Genomic DNA, 20,839 nt, shown 5'->3' with positions numbered 1-20,839 from the left:
GTCTTTACCGGGGCGCTGCTTGAGCGCAAATTGTTTCTCTCGTGAAGCTGCCAAGCACAATAAAAAAAAATGAAAATTTGGCCTGCCAAGATTGCTGTTTCGAACCCAGGGTCATTGTGGTGGCTAAAGTGGTCCATCCCAAACAACGTCCTCACTGTCTGCCCCTATCTCTGCCTCTGCTTCACGTTCGGAAAAAACTGCGCGGCAACACTCATTTTCTCAATTTTTGTATTACAGGTACGCTTGTTCGAATGCAAACTACTTTCTCTTTTCAATATTTGCAGCGCTGTTGCACTTTTGTTCCTCGCCAAGAGCGGGCAGGAATTGAACGTCAAGGAACGAAGTTAAGTTTAATAGGTGGAGTAGAAGATAGAAGCAGATATAAAGACTTACGAGTCGCCTCCTGCAATAACGTAAACCTGCTAAAAGTTTTATGGCGATAGCAATTATATGGAGACTCTAGGCGCATTTATGCCGTTGGCGTTGGCACCAGCGTCGCCGTGAGGTTCCGTATAAAGTTTACCGGCGATAAAAATCGTCGTTGCGCGCCGTATGCTGTATGTTAGATTAAAGGCGTGCGAGGGTGAGGCGGGGATCGCGGCTCAATCTCGAGCTTACAAGCGCGAAAAGCGGGCAGGAAGCGCGCTGTCTTCTGTCGCTCGCAAGGCTCCGGGGGGAGAGTAGTGAGGGGGGGGGGCGTTATACTCCGCCAGAGCGCCCGCGCGCGCGGCTCGGGCCGCTGTATCTTGAAAGCCATCTGCGACGGGGAAAGAGTCCGCTGCGCGCTGCGTTTTCGCCGCTTAGTTAACGTTGATGCGAGACGCAGCACGAAGGCCAATTCGCTCGCTGCTGCTGCCGCGCTTCCTCTCTCCACCGTTCTGACAGCGAGCTTCCGCGAACATCGAGTAAGATGTGTTCATGTTTCCTTGCGCGTGCGTGATACCATGCTTGCTAATTTTAGTATGCCTATGTTCACAAGTTTATATGGCAGATAAAACGACTATCCTTACTTCGTATAGCTATGTGTCCTCTAATTTGATATATTACTCGATGCTTCGCCTTTCGGGTGAAGCTGCGACATTTTTTTCTGTCTCTCCTTTATGCGTTCCTAACATTGACTCGAACAAATTAAAACAAATTAGGCAACAACTTACACTCGCAACAGCCCCCACGTTCTCTGTGCGTACCTTTAACTTCCTCCTTCAGAACCTCTGTGACCACAGACCACACTTAAGGTGGTGTTTAACAAAGATTCACAAACAAAGTAACTGGCCTCTCTATGTAGTGAACAATAGACACGGCACGGCGGAACACACGTAAACAAGTATTATGATACGAATAAGAAGGATTGCTGGGCCAGATATCCAGGACGTTTTACAAACACGTTTATATTTGCATATTTACAAGAAAGTTCAAAGTAGTACAGAAAAAGTTCGTGATAAAGTTGTAGCAGCCAATAACTTCACGCGTCCGTCACTCCTTTTATACCCTGCGTGGTTAGTGTTCAGTCACTTCCCCCAATCCGGCGTCAGGCGACCGATGACATCAGGCCCCACAAATCCGGAGGTCTGTTGCCCTTTCTCTCTGAAGGGAGCTTTGGGAGAAACGCCCGCACATCACTGGGTAACAACAGAGGAAGGGGGATTGTACGCTTACTCCGCTTGTCCACTGTCTCCGGTTGTCCGTTGACTCCGTTAGTCCACTGTCTCCGACCGTACACTGACTCCGTCTCCGGCGTGGACATGCCAATTTCGGCGGCTGACAGGTGATGGAGCGTATCCTTGCACTATTTCCCCGAACCTCTCCTGACCGAGGTACTCCCGTGCTGGCCATAAATCATCCGTTTTGAGAACCATTTTGACGAGGCCGTCGGCCAGTTCCCCATGAACACGCTAGCTGTGACCGGAAGTTGTCGCGGGGTAAACGGCCGATCACAACAGCCCGTCCACCGCCACGAAGAGGGCTCGCAACGGGGCAGCTCATCGGTGCCCTTTGAGGAGGCCTTGGCCGCTCAGCAGGCTCAGCTCCGGCTCGAAGTCCCGTGCTCACCGGAAGGATCCCGTCTAATCGCCATCTTTGAGGAAGGGTTGGCTGCAGGTCGGAGGCTGGGAACTGGCATTTAGCGATCAAATCTACACAGCGCCCGAGCAGCGACAAGGCAAGCACACAAACCCCCTCCGAGATATGCCAGGTGATTATACCCTCTCTCATAAATAATTTCGAGGTTAGAACAAGCGAGCGCCAAAAAAGGCAGCCATAGAAAAGCGCCGCACGAACGACCCTAGACAAAGTTCGAATGGTAGCGCGACTAAGATTTTGATCAATTTGGTTTCAATCTTGCCTCAAAGAAGGCGCAACCCGCGCAGCTCTGAGGCAAACGACAAGCAAATGAAGATCGTTTAGAGCATACCACAAACAAAACAAAGAACTGTTCCCTATCAAGGCAGAAACACTTATCAAAAGACATAGCTCATGCAAATGACAAAAAAGTAAAAGTGAAAGAATAAAACAAGCGTCTAAATCAAGCCCGCCCTGCCAATGTGAAACGCTTCAGCTGAGGACAACTGCATTTTGTTAACTCCTTGCCCCGTTGTGCAGTGAAACTTGAATATATGCTCGACTGAGTCACCTTGTCGCAGTAGGTGACCATCTAGGAGACATACTTCACAGCTGTCACAACAGGCAATTAATTGAAACGCGTGCCAGCCAAGGAGCGGGAAGGCCCCATGAGTAGGCTACTTTCAGCCACCTTTATGCCTCCCCCTCGAAGCGGCCCCAAGACCGCTGTCAATTTGGTCACGCTACGGCGAGCTCGAAATTCGAAGAAAGAATTGGGACCATTTTCTGACAACGTGTCCCGCGTCTTCAAACTCCGTCGTTCCGTACTAACATTTCCCATATGTGGCGAGTGATTCTCAAGCCGCCGAAGAAAAGAAAAAGGCGGCCCTTTTGAACCACGGGTTTCGTCACAGCGATTGGATCGTTAGGTCAGTGCCACTTGTCAGTACCAACGCATCTAATGTGAAACATACTGGGCTCTGCTGGCCGCCTTACCGTAAACTAAATTAATTCATGGTGTGGTATTAAATAACAAAGAAAAAACAAACAAACAATAAGCTACACTCTCTCCGCGCGCAATATCTTTAAAAATATTGCTGTCCTAACGCGACACTATTAAAATGAAAAGTAATACGTTCCTAATAACTAACAAGAGAAGTTGCATTGCGCACTAACTATAAACAAAACAACGAAAAACTTATGGATGCGCTCAATTCGACAGTGACTCTCTCTTAATGTGCGCTCGATTGGGTCGCCGACTGACAGCCTTTGGGCCACGCTGAGCACAGGTGGTGCGAGACCTAGATTGCTTTCTGCCGTCACCTGCCACTCCATGTGCTCGCAGCTTGCTGTTTTTTCCCCGAAGGGGAGGCCCTAAACGCGGGAAGAATACCCATTCTCCCTTCGCCCTCGCTCTCGCGGCGCATTCCGCTTCAGTGACTGTTCGACTGGCCCGGTTCCTACGCGCATGTCTATGCCAGGTTGAACGTTTCGGCCGCACCCTTACTCGCAGAGGCGCGCCCTTTCCTGTCGTAATCAGGCTTTGGCAACGCCTCCGTTTTCTGAATTGCCACACTGAACCCTTTTCGGCTCTGCGCGACGGCCTGTTTCTCTGTCTCACGCGCGACACTGTGGCGCCTTTCGCGAGTTTTCGATGTGCCGAATGCTTCCTTCTTTTGATCCTGCGCCGCCCGAAGCAATTTTTTTTTTGCAGCCAGGTGTTCACCGAATGTGCCGCTAGAGACCCCGAGCGTCGGGTTCCTGCCCTGGTTGTCCACCACAGCACTCTCTCGATTTGGTGATTCCGGAACGTCGCTCAAGTGCGGTGGTACGAGGAAGGTTTTCAGCGCCTCCTTTACACTGTTAGGGCGACTGAAACAGGCCCTCTCCCTGCAAGTACCGCCTTTCCGGATCGCCACGGTCTCTTGTTCGCTCTCTATTCTCGGAAATGCCAGAGAGTCACTCAGGTACCGAGGCACGAGGAAGGTATCCACCTCTACACTGACTTCTTCTGGAACAAGCCTCATCCCCGCAAGGAGGGCTCTCCGGGATGGCCGCTGGCTCGGTTTCGGCATAAGGCTGCCTTACGCAGTAACCGATGCTGGAGCCCTGAGCGATCTACCCTCCTTTCTGTTGCGTGGAGCCCTTCTTGGCTCGGCCGCCACCGCATCCTGGTCTACCCTAGACGATTTCGGAAAGCCGCCCTAGGGCTCGGATACGAGGAAGGTCTCCAGCACCTCCTTAACCTTATCATGACTACTGGAACAAGCCTTGTCCTCGCAAGGAACACCCTCCGGAATGGCCCCTCTTTTAAGACCGGCGACGGCCTCGCTTTGCTCACACTCTGTCTCTGAGGGTTTCACCACCTCGCACTTTTCATGCTCTTCATTCACCGGCACAACATCAGTCTCTTCCAAAGTACAAACTTTGCACTGGTCACTTTGATCTTGTCTCTCGCCCTCCACAGAAATAGCGAAATGGCGCAACAATGCCTCTTTAGACAGATCGTACCTCTTGAAGTCGGCATCAGAAAGGCGATAAGCAACAAGGCACGTTACCGGGAAGCACCCCCCACAACCTTACAAACCAAAAGTCACGGTCCAGCTGCACCTCTGCGCAAACATTCTCGAAAAATTCAAGAAAACTTTGTATGTTTTCGCCGTCCTCGAATATGAGCACCCTAGACGATGCCTGCAGTGGTGCCCTGAGATGCGGGATTTCCCTACCAGTTTCCTCTATTTCCCTTTCGCGTTCTCTTTCCCGCCTTAATTCGGCTTCTTTCTCGCTTTGGCGTTCGCGTTCATCCTGCCCTCGCTTTCTCTGGTACTGAATATCCTTAAAAGCCTCCACAATCTCGTCATCTCTGCCACTTGCCTCTGTCGCATCGATGACGTCCGCCTTCTTTAGCTGCTTCCCACAATCCCGAATTCCCCGTATATCTCCTTTAGGTCGGTTCTGCGCAACTTCCTCCAACGAACGGCTATCTTTCTTTTGCCAACAAGCTTCTCAAGGAATTAAGTGTAGAAGCAAGATGTCTTTCAACAAGGCTTCCTACACCCTTGTTACTAAGAAGAACCACGTGAGGCCTGGCAACTCTCAAGGAGAAAAGACCGTGCACTTACCATACCGAAGTCGAAGCGCTGCGCAGACTATCTCAGCACTGCCATCCAGTGTTGCGACTGGGGGGCCGAAGATGTGGGAATGTTACTTTGCTCCTGGAGGAGTAAGGAATTGAGGGGCTGTGTCCGATATCCAGGACGCTTTACAAACACATTTATATTTACATATTTACAAGAAAATTCAAAGCAGTAAAGAAAAAGTTTATGATGAAGTTGTAGCAGCCGATCACACCAGGCGTCCGTCTCTCAGTTTATGCCCTGCGTGGTCATTGTTTAGTCACTTCCTCCAATCTGGTGTCAGGAGACCGATGACATCGAGTTCCAGCAATCCGGAGGTTTTTTGCCCTTTCTTTACGAAGGAAGCTTTGTCGGAAACGCACGCACATCACTGGGCACAAACAGGGGAAGGGGCATCGTACACTGACTCCTCTTGTCCATTATCTCCGCTTGTCCACTGACTCCGCTTGTCCACTGTTTCCGATTGTATACGCTAACTCCGTCCTCGGCGTGGACATGCCAATTTAGGCGGCTGACAGGTGATGGACCGTATCCTTGCGCTACTTGCTCAAACCTCTCTTGACCGAGGTACTCCCGTGCTGGCACTCGTCTGTTTTGAGAACAATTTTGACGAGGCCGGTGGCCCATTCCCCATAATCGCGCTAGCCGTGACCGGAGGTTGTCGCGGGTTGAACGGTCGATCACAACGACACCGCCAAGCGACTTTATAGGAAACCACACTAAACGGAGTCCACCTGTAAGCTATTGCTGGAAGTGAAGGATATCCAGCTGCAGAGACTTTGGCTGCTACCACCTTGGATTAGCTAATCTGTAGCAGAACGCGCGGGGGTGGGTTGGGCAGGGGGCCTTCGACGCCCTAAAGTGGTCTCACTTGCAATGACTGGTAGAGCAAGCTTTGTCGATCTCACATGAACTGCTGTAATCCGATTGATATGACAGGTGAAACTGCGCTAATAAACAGCATATTGACAATAAATAAATAAATAAATAAATAAATAAATAAATAAATAAATAAATAAATAAATAAATAAATAAATAAATAAATGCTTGCTGAAGTGCCCAGGAACCGCCAAGAGGCCTTAGTACTGGCGCACTCCTTTAATGATTTGTACAGAGCGCGAAGGATGCTGGTTTATAACCTGTCTGGAACAAGTATACGTGCTCGCACGAAACGTATGTACAACGCATGAAAAAGGAGTGCGCAGATACTGCATGTAGAGAGGATAACGAACATAAAATAGACATTACGTCAATATAGTTACACAAATCACAGCTGTATAGCCTTGAGGCAGCAGAGCACACACTGTTATGCCACAACAGCTAGAGTAGTGAATTCATGATAAAGGAAGCAAACAAGGGAAAGAAAGACTATCTCGCGAGAATAAAGGCACACCAGACGTGATTGCACCTTGCTTTACGAGAAAATACGCGTTTTCTGTGAGAATGGAAAGAATTAAATCTGCGTGAAATTTTATACAGAAATGTGCCATAAGGGAGTCGTCATTCTGAAAGAAAGTTTCGCAAAAGACACTATAAGCGGTGCATGATGAGAACAAGGTGAGCAGCGGGGACAGACAATGCAGAGGAGCGCAGAGGCTGTTGATAACTGTGACATGTTTACAAAAGGAGGAGAGGCCGCAAGCGCGTTGGTAAGACGCATCAAAAGAGACTTTTCGATTAGGGGACGCAAGCGGCTTGCATACGCAAGGACTAGGGGCCGCAGTACTGCGCAGAACCCCACGTCTTGGTCTGCGCATGCGCAAAACCATCGCCCCTAGTTCTTGCGTATGCAAGCCGCTTGCGTCCCCTAATCTAAATCTCTTTATTCTCTTCACAGCGCAGTGCGCGATAGCGACACACATGCATGCGTAAATTCCTCTCAATTCAATGGAAGCTGCTCCAGCGATTGGTTTATTTGCATAGAAACTAGCGTTGCCGTAACGAACGTTCTCACTCTATATACGCAACCAACTCGTAGCGATACTCTGACTGACCCAGTATGCGCCTTCAACAAAGGGTGTTGTTTATAACAAGCCTGCGATAGAAAGTGAAGAGAACAATTTGCCCCCAAATGGCCTCCCCCACGATAGAATGTTCGCTCGAGGAGCGAGCTGTACAGTGCCGGTCGTGTCTGCAGTTCCCTTGATTATTCGCTTTTCGATATTGTGAGGACTGTTCAGCATATCAGTGCAATTCAAAGACATTATTGAGGGAGCGAGCCAAACGATCTGTTTTTGTATGATTGCCATTTTAACTATCGTGGTGAAGGCGTTATATTTCAGCTGTGGGGAGAGAAGAGGGCGATTCACGATAGATGCGTGTGTTTCTTTAGCTTTGTTTAGTGAGAGGCTAAAACATTATCTTGACGTGATACAGTGCCCGTTTCGTTCCTGTATGCACCGTACATGTTTAGTGCGCACGCTGTGTACGTTATGAGTCAACGAAAGCTTGCAGGACGATTCCTTTGTTTTATTCATACGAGTTGCTGGCGCCATCGCTGACACGTTACAGATGCACATTAGGAAGCAAGGATCAAGCGCAAGAAATTCAGCTCGCTGTTTCTTGTAAAACTCATAGTCGGCCAATCTTGGAGGGAAGAAATTCGGACACTGAGCGTAAGCTTCTCGAAGCTTACTTCGAGGCCTGTTTGCGTAAACTTTCTGCACATTTTTTTTTTTTTACAGAAATAGGATACAGAGTTGGAGCGCATGTGCTCAGGCAAGGAACAGGAAAATAAAAAAAGGTATATTGCTGTTTACTTAAACGTCAACGTCGGGAAAGGAATGCTTCGCAACATTCACTACAGATCGTGTTGGAAGACAAAAGAAGCGAAGTATAAGTCACACAAAAACAAAGGCGAGCAACTTGAATATGTGAAGAATAAGGAGGAGAATGAAGATGAATGTATGCAGGGAAGCCAACCTTTGCGTGCTGTTCCTGCTAACATTGCCCTGTTTTTGTGCCAGAAACTTGTTAAAGAGGGTGAGCAAGTGGAAGCTCAAAGCGGTGTTAATGCCAGGATCCCGACTGAGATAAACACCATGGCAACTTTTTTGTCAGTAAGAGGGACCGAGATAAAATTTGGACCAAGAAAAATGGAACGGCTGGTGAAAGTGCTGCGGGAAATGCAGGTGAAGGGCAAGGAAAGTGCTGGCTCTCGGATTTAGACGCAGCGAACGTGACTACACTGCAAGGAAGAAAAAAAAAAAGAGGTTCAGACGGGGGCTTCGCGGTGTGAGTTTTGGGCGCGAAGATGCAATTACCGATTGGCCGCATAGCTAATGCAACCGAACGGCTCTCATTCCGGGCACGCTCACTTTAAAGCTAACTTTTCGTCCGCACTTCTGTGCGGAGCTGTATCACAGATGGAATGGAAAAGAAAAATATGAGAGCAACCTCAGAATATCCTGAGGGGCTCCTGAAAGTGGTTACTGCTGGCTCCTTTACTGGTCCCTTACACATTGCTCACGGTGACCGGCTGACGTAAGGCACTTTTTTTATTCTGCAACTAAAGCTAGGAGCGAGTCTGGCCTCATCTTCCAAAGCGGATTGTGTTAATGAGTGGACGCAGGATATTCGTGGTTCATCTGGCTCATTACATCGGCAACGGGAATAAGATAGAGTACGTGAGCTGGCATTAAGCAAATGAGGTAGCGCCGCGTGTTCGTATTCAAGAAATTCAATGGACGCGTCTATCGCAAACGACCTGCACGATTTAGTCGTTGTACTGGGCCAAGAAAATCCGACATATGACATGTAGACGGACTTCACGACCAGTTTCATGTAACATTCTGCATATTTGCTTTAATATATAGAGTTCAAGCTTGACACACACAAGATGGTGGACTTCGCCTTAGAAGTGGAAACAACGAAGCGCGTGAGCTGGTGCCGCCATTCTTGCATCCCTCTCTTCTTCACTACATCCTCGTTGCCTGCGAGTCTACTGCCGAAACTGAGAGGCCGGCCATCTTGAGTAGGGCAAGCCAGTGGTGCGGAAACGCCCAAGTACAAGCTTTTACATATGTCTGGTGGAGGAAACACATCCATCGGCATATAGATGTGTATTATCTTTTTATACGACGCATTCAGTATCATCGCCGTCTGTTTCAGAGCCATTACTGAGTGATCGGCCTTCTTCGTAATCGCCGAAATTTTAAGACGTACCCGAGGCCATTAGACGCCCCGCTGGGAAGATGAAGCCCTTCCTTTTGTTTTGTATTAACCTGATAGATGACAGGCTTGATGAGTGATGATAACTTTCAGAACTGTGGCCGGAGTTATTTGTGATTTCAAGGATATCTGCTGATGATCATGCATACGGGGAAGCTGATGGATGTGTGCTCCGAGACAGTTCACTGCGATCTGTGTTGGGTTTTGATGATCTCTGGCGAGCACGATTGTTGTAGACAGTGAGGCACTTATTTAACAAGTGCGCGGTGCTTGACTCTGCAAGCTCACTCGATAGCGAACATGCACTTATTGCACTTAATGCACTGTTGAACTTTTCACTTATTGGACAGGCCTGGCAGCCTGCAGGAAGAAAGAAAAGGAGCTATCAGAGTGAAAAGCCGTTGAGATAAATGAATTCATCGCCGCGCGAGTAAGTAGCCAGTGCGCATATCTTAATGGGAGACGCCAACCTATAAAGCCCTGCACGCGAAGCACAAAAAAGTAGAAGTAAATGGAAAAGTCCGCTTATAGTTTCGCAACGTTTATTGGTGGTGATCCAAGACGTACACATCAGCATCATGATATATATATATATATATATATATATATATATATATATATATATATATATATGCACGGTTTTCCACGCGAATCATAATCGTCGAGATTGAGCCGTTTGAAACACTTGCCTTCGTTTCTAAGCGTTGGGAAAGCAGACGCACGTGCATATATTATAGCTCTTTCTTGCTCGCGCGCGTATTAGCATTCATGCCTGCTAAATCGAGAGAGAAATAAAGAGAGGGAGAGATAACTTTTACTGCACTGCCGAGGGCTGAAGCACCCAAGATGTGCCCCACTCTCACCGTCGGCGGATCTGGTGACTCAAATTTGACGCTCTGTTCGCTGCTTTTTATGGTTCGCAGATCACGGAGTGGAAATTCTCGTCGAAGAATTTGATTGGTTGGGCAATGTGGCACACTCTTCGACACGTGACTGGCCTTGTTAAGGCAGGGTGTGTCGAGATTTCAAGGCGATATTTCATTGTACCGTTTTGGCAGCTGAGATGTGATGAAGTGGTTCGAGAGAAAGTGCGTGGGTAATGTGGCGACCGAGAAAAATACGATGAGGGAGTTGCGAACAGGCACGTGGAACACTAAGACGAAAAAACAAAGGACGAACACGGATGAATGCTTTTCTTTTTTGCATGTTGGTTTTCTCGTGCGTACCAGCTTTGCAGCGCCCATACACCATAGTCATGCCGTACCCCTATCGGAGCACTTACAAGTGTTATTTTGAGGCTATTTAATTCCTTAGCCAAGATATAAGCGAACGAGAGTGTCTGACGTCAACTTTCAGGCCACATCGAGGTAATCTGAATGTACGTGGGACAATATAACCCAGTAATACAAGTTTACACCGGGGATGTGACTCGCACATATAAAAATACCATCGCCGCACGTCGTTTGCTGTATGTGCGAGTGAAAGCTTGCGAGGGTGAGCCGGCGAACGCGGTTCAGACAGAGACAGAGTGTGATTGTAAAGAGAAAATAACGCCTCTTCCTCTTCTCTATCCCTCTCTCTCTCTCTCTCTGAACCGCGCTCGCCGGCTCACCCTCGCACACTTTTACTCGCACATACAGCCTACTGCATGCGACGACGTTATTTATCGCCCTTGGACTTTATACAGAACCTAACGGCGACGGCGACGGCGACGCAGACGGCAGAAATGTGCCTTGAGTGGTCATGTAATAGGTATGGCAATAAAATTTGACACAAGTTTTTTTTCGCCGTTCTCACAGGGATACGCTAGAGCTGCGGGCCAAGTGCCGTAGCTTACTATAAACACTCGTGACGCACCACGCGTGTCGTTATTTTTTATATCCGGACTAGAAACGAAACTGGCGTAAGTACTTTCTTCCCCTCTTTTGGATCGAGATGCGACACCTCCATACCCGGCTAACTTCTCGCAGCTACCCCGACAGCGCTGCTACGTGAAATCAACCATGACGAAAGCGCTTAGTATGTCAAGTAGTAATACAGTAATGCTGGTGTTAAGAGCGGGACGGTGAATGCGAGGCGAAAAAGCAGAAGTGTGGATCGAAAATTGCGTACCTCATTACCACGGTCGTCCTCACAGCGTACCGGTTCGAGGGCACTAGTATAGACTGCCATTATTCAACGAAAGCAAGAAGGACAAAAAGTACAGAAAGAAAGAAAGAAAGAAAGAAAGAAAGAAAGAAAGAAAGAAACGAAGGCGAACACTCCCTCTTGCTTAACCCTCTCTCATTCACTTTCTGCAGAGACCACTTTTTTTGCCGCGTCGTCTCGGGACCACTCCATCATCCGTCCACGGCTTTCCATCAACTGAACGCCGTTCGCAAACAATCCACGTTCCCGCACTTCGCTCGACTGAGGAGACAATGGCACGGATTTCCTGCCCAGTCGCCTCGGTGCCGGCTCCTTTGGTCGTGATCACCGGCGTGGCGCTTCCGCCTCTCGTTTCTCACTTCTGCTGTCTCAAATCATCAACAGCACGACCGACAACAACAACAACAACGACAACAACAACCAAAACGACGACAGCAACAATGACTGCAAAAACTTCTTGGCCCTTCTCTGGCCTAATGTAATTTATATATTCAGGTTGTTCTCCTTCCTTCTTTTCACATTTTTTGCCGAGAATAGCTGCATTCGAAAAATGCACACGAGACCTGCGAGTTGATACCCAGGTTCCATCTGTCGACAGATCGCAACTGCATTAACATGCACATTTATACTAGTGCGAAGTCTGCGAAGGCGGTTCGTCCAATTCAATTGATAGCACCACTGAAGTGCACATACGCGCTTTCTATGCCACCAAGCTGCGAATTTTCTTCGTCTCTCCCTCCCTCCCTCCCCCCCCCCTCTTTCTCTCTCTCCACTTCCCCTTTTCCTCTCGGCCCCGCTGTGTTGTGTTGGCGCTGCGATCGAACGGCGGCGACAATGCGCGCCCCCTCGTGGCACGATTACGACGACGAAGCCTGGCTTTCTAATTAATTAGGATGGAGAGCCGCTATCTATAGCCGCAGTGTTAGTTGGCTCCGCACGTTCTGACCACGAAAAGGGTCTGGTAAAGCACTTACGAAAGAAATAGAGCGAGTACTGGTAGAAGTGCTGCGAAAAATTAAAAAAAGAAAGGAAATCGTCGATGCCCACCGTTATTAGCAGTGTGAGAAGCGCCTGCGCTACTTGGCCAATACCGTGCAGTGGGAAGGGGCCTTGTACAGAAACAAAAAAATACAGAAATACCAGGGCAGAGGAAAAGCACAAAGGCTGCAGATAGGTGCGTGGAGACAGTAAAAAATTGACAGTTGTGGTGTCCTCATTCAGCCGCAGTTAATTTTAGCGAATCGCACAGTTCTTTGATGTCACTTTGGCTGAGGAAATCAACACCGATACTTATCTATAAGTCAGTGAGGAGGTTAAAAAGCCACGATTGTCTTACCTATGGCCTTCCAAGGTTTGCCATTTTTATTCTCCGAAAAGTCAGCGCACCTTCATCAGTTGTTATCACAAAATCTTATCGCCCGTTTAGGAGCTTGTAGATACTTACATGCATCACCCTGTTTCGAATAATTGCTCCGGTATGTACTCGTCCTCAGGCATCCAGCTAGGGCTTCGCTTATAGCTAGGCACTGCCTTTTTTTTTTCAGTGTGCTGGATTATACCTACCATAAATGAGTGAGCTCTCCCAAACTCGAACACTCATTCTCGGATAGATAAACGTACTGTTAAGCTATGTCCCTCTCTGTAGGCCGAGCGAGAAGTTAAATTGAGCTTCTATGACGTCATGCGTGGTGCGACAACGGCGCCATCTGTGCACGCGACATATCCGTGATCGAGTAATTACTTTTTTCCCCCTACACAAGAATATCAACGTAAGGTGCGTGGCTATTTCGGTTGCAGATATTAGTAAACCATGTTTTCGTTGCATGCGATTTGAGCAAGCGTACCCCTAGACCAAAATGGAAGACGTTTCACGTGAAAAAGAATGAAAACACAGAGTTTCGGTGCATCGTTTCAGAAGTAATCGGTGAACCGCTTACAAGATTGACCTATATAAGACATCCAAGGAAAGCGCTTGTTGTCCTGACGAAGACAAGTCCCGTTTTTGAAACGTTGGCTGCAGCGTGAAGTGTTCCCACACTTTTGATCATTTCAAGTTTCAATCATCCTGTGACCCCTTTACTTTCTTCTTTTTTTAAGCGAAGAAAGGCACAAACTCCCCTCAAGCGTTGGAAACGCATGACGCTGCAAATATTCCGGCACCCAGAAGCGAGAGCGGGAATAAGCGCACGTCGCCTTAAACGCTGAACGCGGAGGCAGATCAGTGCGCTGTCAAGGCACGCGCCAAGATCATTTGTTTCTCGCGCTCTCGGCAGGGGCACGTCGTTAACGCTGTACGGGAGCAGGAACAAGGTCATCTTTTTGTTTTAAGTTAAAACTGTGTAGTTGTTGTCTCGTTTAGGGCCAGTTTGTTTTTTTAACTCACCGGAATTCGCAAGAAACATTGTCCTCTTCTTAAGCGAAAAGAATAATGGCAACGAAGGGTGTCGTTTCTTTTAAGCGAAGCTTTCTTTGCCTCTTCCCTCTACGTGAGTGCTGCCTGCTGGCTGCCGATGCTGTGTTGCCATTTGTATACAACTAATTGGCCCATAGCTATCTGTTCGAATAGAAAACTTGGGGCACCGGGTAGGTAAACATTATTTGCCAATCCTCTAGAATAGGCTATGAAGATGTCGGCTATAGAGAAGTAAAAAAGCTGTCGGCAACAGAAGTCTCCGAGTGAACAGATAGATGTAAAGTGAATAAAATGGGACCGGAACGTGCATTTAGAGAAGAGCGTTGAGCTACACAAAGACAAAGTGAAGACCTTTCAGTAGTCGTCAACGACATCTTCACTTATAACCAATTTGCACATTATGCGTGCATGGGTTTGTCGATTTCTTGTCTCGCATGTTGCAAGTGCATGAACAGACAATAGGGAGTTTTAGAATAGGGGCCCCAATAGTTTGGGACCCCAAAGAGCTTTGCGGGTGTTAGCGTTGGGGCACGTAGGAGTGAAGAGATTTAGTATAGGGTTTTACGTTTGCGGATACCGTCTTGCGCTGACAGCGCCACTACGGCGTCAAAGAAAAGCTATTAGAAATAATTAAATAAAATATACCATTTTGTGATAGGAATAATAACTTTGACTTGCGTGTATTCGCGTTTAATTACAATTTAGAGGTTATTCTGTAAGCAGCAAACAATTAGTTGCGCTTAGTTTTGAGCAAACCAACTTTACTAGCCTTAACCAGCCAAGCTTAGCCGCGTTAGGCCTACGAGCCATGAAATCCACAATCCAATACAAAATCGGCGGCGCCTAATGAGTCAATCTTCATAACACACGCTAGTTGAGAGAAAGCGATAACCGCAGTCACTTCTCCTAGCTTGCGAACTTCACGCGTTACCGCGAATCGAACCCAGTTTTGTGCTAGGTTAGAGCCGTCGCTTCGATGGGTGCCGCCATGTTTGCCGACGCAAAGTTTTTGGGGCCGCTATTTGGACTCACGCTAAATCGGTGAAATAGCGTTCCCAACGCAAAACCCAAACGGAGTTTGCGTCTTGCGCATGCGCAGTGGCTTCGACGCTATTTCTTTGGGGCCCCAAAACGTTTGGGGCCCCTATTCTAAAACTCTCTAATGAAGCCATGTGAAATTAACAGTCATGTTTTTTTAGACTGCAACGTAGAAACAACAGAGGAAAGAGAAATGAAACTGTGCAGAAAGATAACTTGCTGCAAGTGAGAGTCGAAAGCGCATCTTCCGCACTACGCGTGCGGCGCTTTACCACGGAGCTACAGCAGTAGCCATCCTCCCGTCCTCGTGTTTAGCCTACTCGTGAATGTGTTCTAGATCGAGCTCTCGGATTGTTAGCCAGCACTAGTCGTGGCCACGGCGGTGGACGTGGAACGTCCCTTATACCGCAGGCATCCCGTAGCAGGTGAGCACTAACAGTAAAAGGGCCCCTGAAACGGTTCGGACAAATTTTGTAGACGCGTAGGGTACGGCTACAGTAAACAATTCGCACCGCAATTTGTGTGAAGCGTCTCATATTGAGAGAGCTACGGTCGGTTACAAGTTACCCGCCTCCATAGACCGACAAGCACTTTCTCCTCAACTCGTCCGCCGAGTGATCGGGGCTAAGCTCCGCCTTCACTGCGTCGTGATGAAGCGTCGTGTCGTCTACTTCCGGTTGTCTTGGGGTCAGCGCGCGAAGCCTCTCCAATCTCTCCGCCAGCCGCCTGACATTCGATCCAAAGCGCGAGCTATCGAAGCAGCGTGCGTTGCGAGCATTCTATCGCAGCGCGGAGCATTTCCGGTATTCCGTTAACCAAAGGCGAGCTTGCGGTTTTATCGTATGGGTGAGGGCGCAAACTAAAGCTCATCCATACTAATATTTCTGTGATAGAGGAGCTTTAACGTAGACGTACGTGATTGGCCTGCACGGTCCAGCCACCTGGTGGACCCGACCTTGACCAGTCAAACAAAGAGCTAATATTGCTCTAACCAAGTGTAAAACATTTTAAGCATTTTGAAAAAAACAACGTGTTCACGATTACGCTCCTGCCAAAAATTTACACCAGCTGCAAGGTAGAATACACTTCGTTACTGCTATATTACCTCAGTGTTTGCTTGAGCATTGCGCCACTAGCTGACTGCACCATGTGCACCATTAACGTTGGGGCCATAGTTCAGGTTTGCACCTCCACTCTTCTCCGAAGCGCCCAGGCCCAGTCCTAGCGCCGATCGCATACCGATAGTCCGCTCACCTGCTGCCTTGCAGAAGGACACCGTGTCTGAGCTTCACATATCGCCAGTCGCTACGTTTACAGCCCTCAACGTAACAAGGGCGGAGCATGGCGCTCGCGAAACGAAAGATCGAGACCAATACTGACAGCGTAGCTCTCAGTATGGGTCAAGGAGCACGTTGTGATACATGCAGACGACACTTGCTGTGTGCCGGAAGCCTTGAACGTAGTGATAAGTTGTCCTTGTGCACTCTCTTTCTGTTACTTTCATTTTTTATAGAAACAAATTCACTAACATTCCAACTATTATGAACAACATTTGTTCGCCATAATGTTGGAAAAATTATCGATAATGTCTCCTGGGCAGCTGATCGGATAGCTCGCCCTACTGGCGTCATATGGTCACGTACCTCAGGTCACCTGGTCAGGGGCGGCTGAAAACTCAGTCGAGTGGCGTGCTGCGATCGTAGCGATGTACATATTTAAAACCTTATAATAAATTATACGCTTTACGCGGAGCACTTAGATGCGTCATTGATTGATCAGGAGGTCCTACCGTAACGACTCAGTGAGTTTGTACAAGATAGTCAAAATCGTTTCAGGGCACCTTTAACTGGACCAATAATTTCTTATATGCTATACCTCATGGCACCAACTCTGCCGAAATCGAAGACCTCACTATGCAGTGACCAATGAGAATATACGAGGAATGGAAGGGGTTCGTTGTTTTTGTTGTTGTTTTTGACTCATTTTACAGCGAAGCTGAATATAGATACCCTCCGCGGTGGTCGATGTCCATTCGTCTACGCGTCGCGTCGAGACGAAAAAATTTTCGTCTACAGTTTCTCCCGAATGCTATGTAACTCTCAATCTAATGCAAGTATTTTGGAAAAAATCACACTGCAATTGGCCGCTAAGATGACTCTATCGTTATGCCAAGTTTCATTTACTTGTCTGAATTCGTTTGTTCGCCCGCCGTGGTTGCTCAGTGGCTATGGTGTTGGGCTGCTGAGCACAAGATAGAATCCCGGCCACGGCGGCCGCATTTAGATGGGGGCGAAATGCGAAAACACCCGTGTACTTAGATTTAGAAGCACGTTAAAGAACCCCAAGTTGTCGAAATTTCCGGAGCCCTCCACTACGGCGTGCCTCATAATGAGAAAGTGGTTTTGGCACGTAAAACCCCATAATTTAATTTTAAATTCATTAGTTCACAGTGAAGTTGTAAACTTTACAAAAATCCCGTCTGCTGTCAATACATGACCGTCTACGGAGGGAGTATGGCTACAAAAAATGGCTGTAGCTCTTGTTTTATCGAAACTCTCCTGAAACAAATTATGTGACAAACAGCCGTTAAGAAGACTAACATTATGTAGATTTTTATCTACTTTGCATAATTACGTAGTTCACAGAGAAGTTGTAACTGTTTTGGAATTCCCGTCTGCTGTCAATACATGGGGTTCTACGGGATGGAAATGGATAGCCCCATGTTTGTAATAATAATAATAATAATAATAATAATAATAATAATAATAATAATAATAATAATAATAATAATAAATAGCTATATACACATAGGTGCTTCGACTGATGTAAAACACACCACAGCTTCACCGCTTGTCCATCTTCACAGAGTGGAACGGCTAATCAAGTGTTTAGATAGTTGCAACTGTATGAAACCAACAAAAAATGGAGCAAGTGAAAGCGTAGGAGAAGTTAGCTGTTCCCTTATTAAATTGAAATGTAGATATATTAAGGAAAGCAGAAATGAAATGTCGCAGTGGCCACCAATATCAAAGCTCGAGAGCATCGGCGTAGCAGTAAGTACTTCAAGCGGCATAAAAGATTGAAATAAAAAAGAAAGTGTGGTTTTACGTGTGAAACCACGATATGCTTATGAGACATGTCACAATGGGGGACTCCGGGTTAATTTTGACCACACTGAATTCTTTAACGTGCGCCCAATTCATGTTACACAGGCGTTCTCAATATTCGCACCCCATCGAAAAAGGTCAAACCTACTAGATTACACAGCAAAAATACAAAAATTTAATAGATAATTTAACTTCTGATACACTTGCGATACGGCGCTGTGGATGTTGCTTACAGATTAAACGCAGATATTGGAATGTGAAGCAAAGCACTGTTTATTCGCGATGCCTGTTTGATGCTATACAAACAATAATTTGATTCGGTTTGATAAGTTTAATGTAGGAATCGCAGTGGGTCATGCACATCCTGAAGTATTAGTCATGAACGGGTACAAACCAACTGCCATGTGATGAGTGGCTAAATCGAAGAAAATAAAGTAAATCAAATAATTCGCTAAACATAATTCGTCATTCCTTTAACAGATTGACGTGCATTAGAGGTGCTACTGAGCCGAGATTGTATGTATATGTTTTAGGTAGGAAGTTATCTTTGTTGTTACGCAATATAAAGTAGGGCATGCTTGCTCAGCATACAGGTGTTACAAAAGCTCATCCGCTGCTACTTTCATCCAGTACGTAGCAGCATCTGGTGGCGCTCATTGTTCCAAGTTGGCAGTAAACGGACAGAAACTGGCTAATCGCAAGGTCGGGGCAGGAGCCAAAGAAGGCTGTCGCATTAATAAGGTGTCCAATAGGCGCAATCGCGTCTTGCCTTAACGACTTCTCATAACATTTTTTTTCGAACAACGGCACGCAGCCGCAAGCTTTACTGCGAACCGCTAGAAGGCGCTGTTGCGTTTCGCCTGCGACACGTGGTTTTGCCGGCGCGACGGCGGCGGGGCGGCGGACATTTTGGCCCGATCGTCGTCACCGCAACACTCATCGCCAGGTGTTTCCAGGCGCGTCTGCGGCGATGCGACCGCCTAGGGATTTCGTTCCAGTCATTGTGCCCGAAACAGGCGATGCCAAAGCAGGGATCTCATTCCAGTTATTGGGCCCGAAACAGGCGATGCCAAAGCAGGGATCTCGTTCCAGTCATTGTGCCCGAAACAGGCGATGCCAAAGCAGGGACCATCTTCTCGTTACAGTCATTGTGTCCGACCGGCAGCGCCACGACAGTGTGCTGCGCAGCGCCACGACAGTGTGCTGCGCAGCGCCACGACCAGGTGCTACGAGATCGTGCGCAGCGCCACGACATGGTGCTACGGCATCGCTACGACAGTGTGCGTCACCATTAGCCCATTGTACATTCACGTGCTCGTCTTTTGAGGGGTTCCTTCTTGCCCTCAACTGCGAGAGTATAAAAACAGCTGCCCCCGGACGCCAGAGGGGGGCTCCGATTTCTTCCGTTGAGTGAAGAGCTCTCCCGTCTCTCTACTTCGGTCAAACCTGACCGCCAACTCTTTGCGATGTTAAAATAAACAAGTTGTTTCGTTGTTACCTGTCGACTCATGCTTTGCCGGGACCTTCGGATGCTTGCAGTTGTACCCCAGGCCGCCAGGCCAACGCTACCCTTGGGGCTTGCGACCCAGGTACAACCACGGGCGTCAGCGCCGAGTTCCCAACAGATCGTACCAGCAGTCCGGATCCAAACATCTGGTTGCCAGCGGTGAGATCGCCTACGACTTCAAACAACTGTCTGCCAGCGGCGAGATCACGACAACGGAGGCCAGCAGCAAAGAGATGCAGTTGACAGTATGCTGAGCAGCTCAACGACGATCCGGGAGCAGTGCAACGAGCCCTGTGTGACGACTGGTTGCCTGCAGCGGAACGACTGCGCGGAATTCCTGCCTGCGAGGTTTGGTGAGTGCGGGACTTTCTTCTTCTGAGCTTTGCCAGGCTTTTGTTAGTGTTAGAAACAGAGCTGGTAATTGTGGTTGTCGTTGCTGCCGGGTTAGTTTGCGGCAAGACAATAGTAAGCAGTAGAGAAAGCAGCATTCAGAGCAGCCATGGATTTGAAGTCGTTGCGCAAACCGAAATTGTTGGAGCTTGCAAGAGAGTTGGGTCTGGATGTCTCAGACAAACTCAGAAAACCAGAACTGATAAAGGCTATTCTTGAGTTAGAGGCTGAGGATGACGAGCTGTCGGAATGCCTTGAGACTATTGAAGAGAGGGAGACTGCAAAAAGAGAAGAGCGCGAACGTAAAGAACAGAAAGAGCGAGAGCAACAAGAGAAAAAAGAAGAGCGTGACCGTCAACACGCTTTGGAAATGAAGCGTCTCGAGATAGAGATGGAACGCGCTCGTAATGGAAGTCAGGCACACGGTGCAGGAGAACGCGTATTGTTCAAAATGACTGACCTGATGCGGCCGTTTAAGCTTGGAGAGGACATTGGTTTGTTCCTGGTTAACTTTGAGCGAACGTGCGAGAAGCAGGGGTTCTCTCGGGAAACGTGGCCACAGCGCTTGCTCACTTTGTTACCCGGCGAGGCGGCCGACGTAGTCGCTCGCTTGGATAGAGAGGAAGCAGAGGATTTCGACAAAGTAAAATCGAGTCTGCTAAAAAAGTACCGGCTGTCTGCGGAGGCGTTCCGTCGGAAGTTTCGGGAAAATGAGAAAGGCAGAAGTGAGTCATATACAGAGTTTGCGTATAGGCTTATGTCGAACATGCAGGAGTGGCTCAAAGAAGAGAAAGCGTTTGGTGACCACGATAAAGTTCTGCAGTGTTTCGGGCTAGAACAGTTTTATAGTCGGTTACCGGAGAACGTGCGA

The 20,839-nt window shown here is 47.9% G+C and overlaps 1 protein-coding gene across 3 annotated transcripts in view; it reads right to left on the bottom strand.

Annotated features, from left to right (window-relative positions):
- LOC142579574 (dopamine receptor 1-like) overlaps nt 1-20,839 on the bottom strand; it is a 533,834-nt gene that overhangs the window by 209,646 nt on the left and 303,349 nt on the right. The gene's annotated exons all lie outside the window — the stretch shown is intronic.

This window comes from Dermacentor variabilis, chromosome 4 (assembly GCF_050947875.1).
Source record: "Dermacentor variabilis isolate Ectoservices chromosome 4, ASM5094787v1, whole genome shotgun sequence".
In the NCBI taxonomy this organism is placed as follows: Eukaryota; Metazoa; Arthropoda; class Arachnida; order Ixodida; family Ixodidae; genus Dermacentor; species Dermacentor variabilis.
Note: the sequence above shows the minus strand (reverse complement) of the source record. Positions and strands in the feature narration are given on the sequence as shown.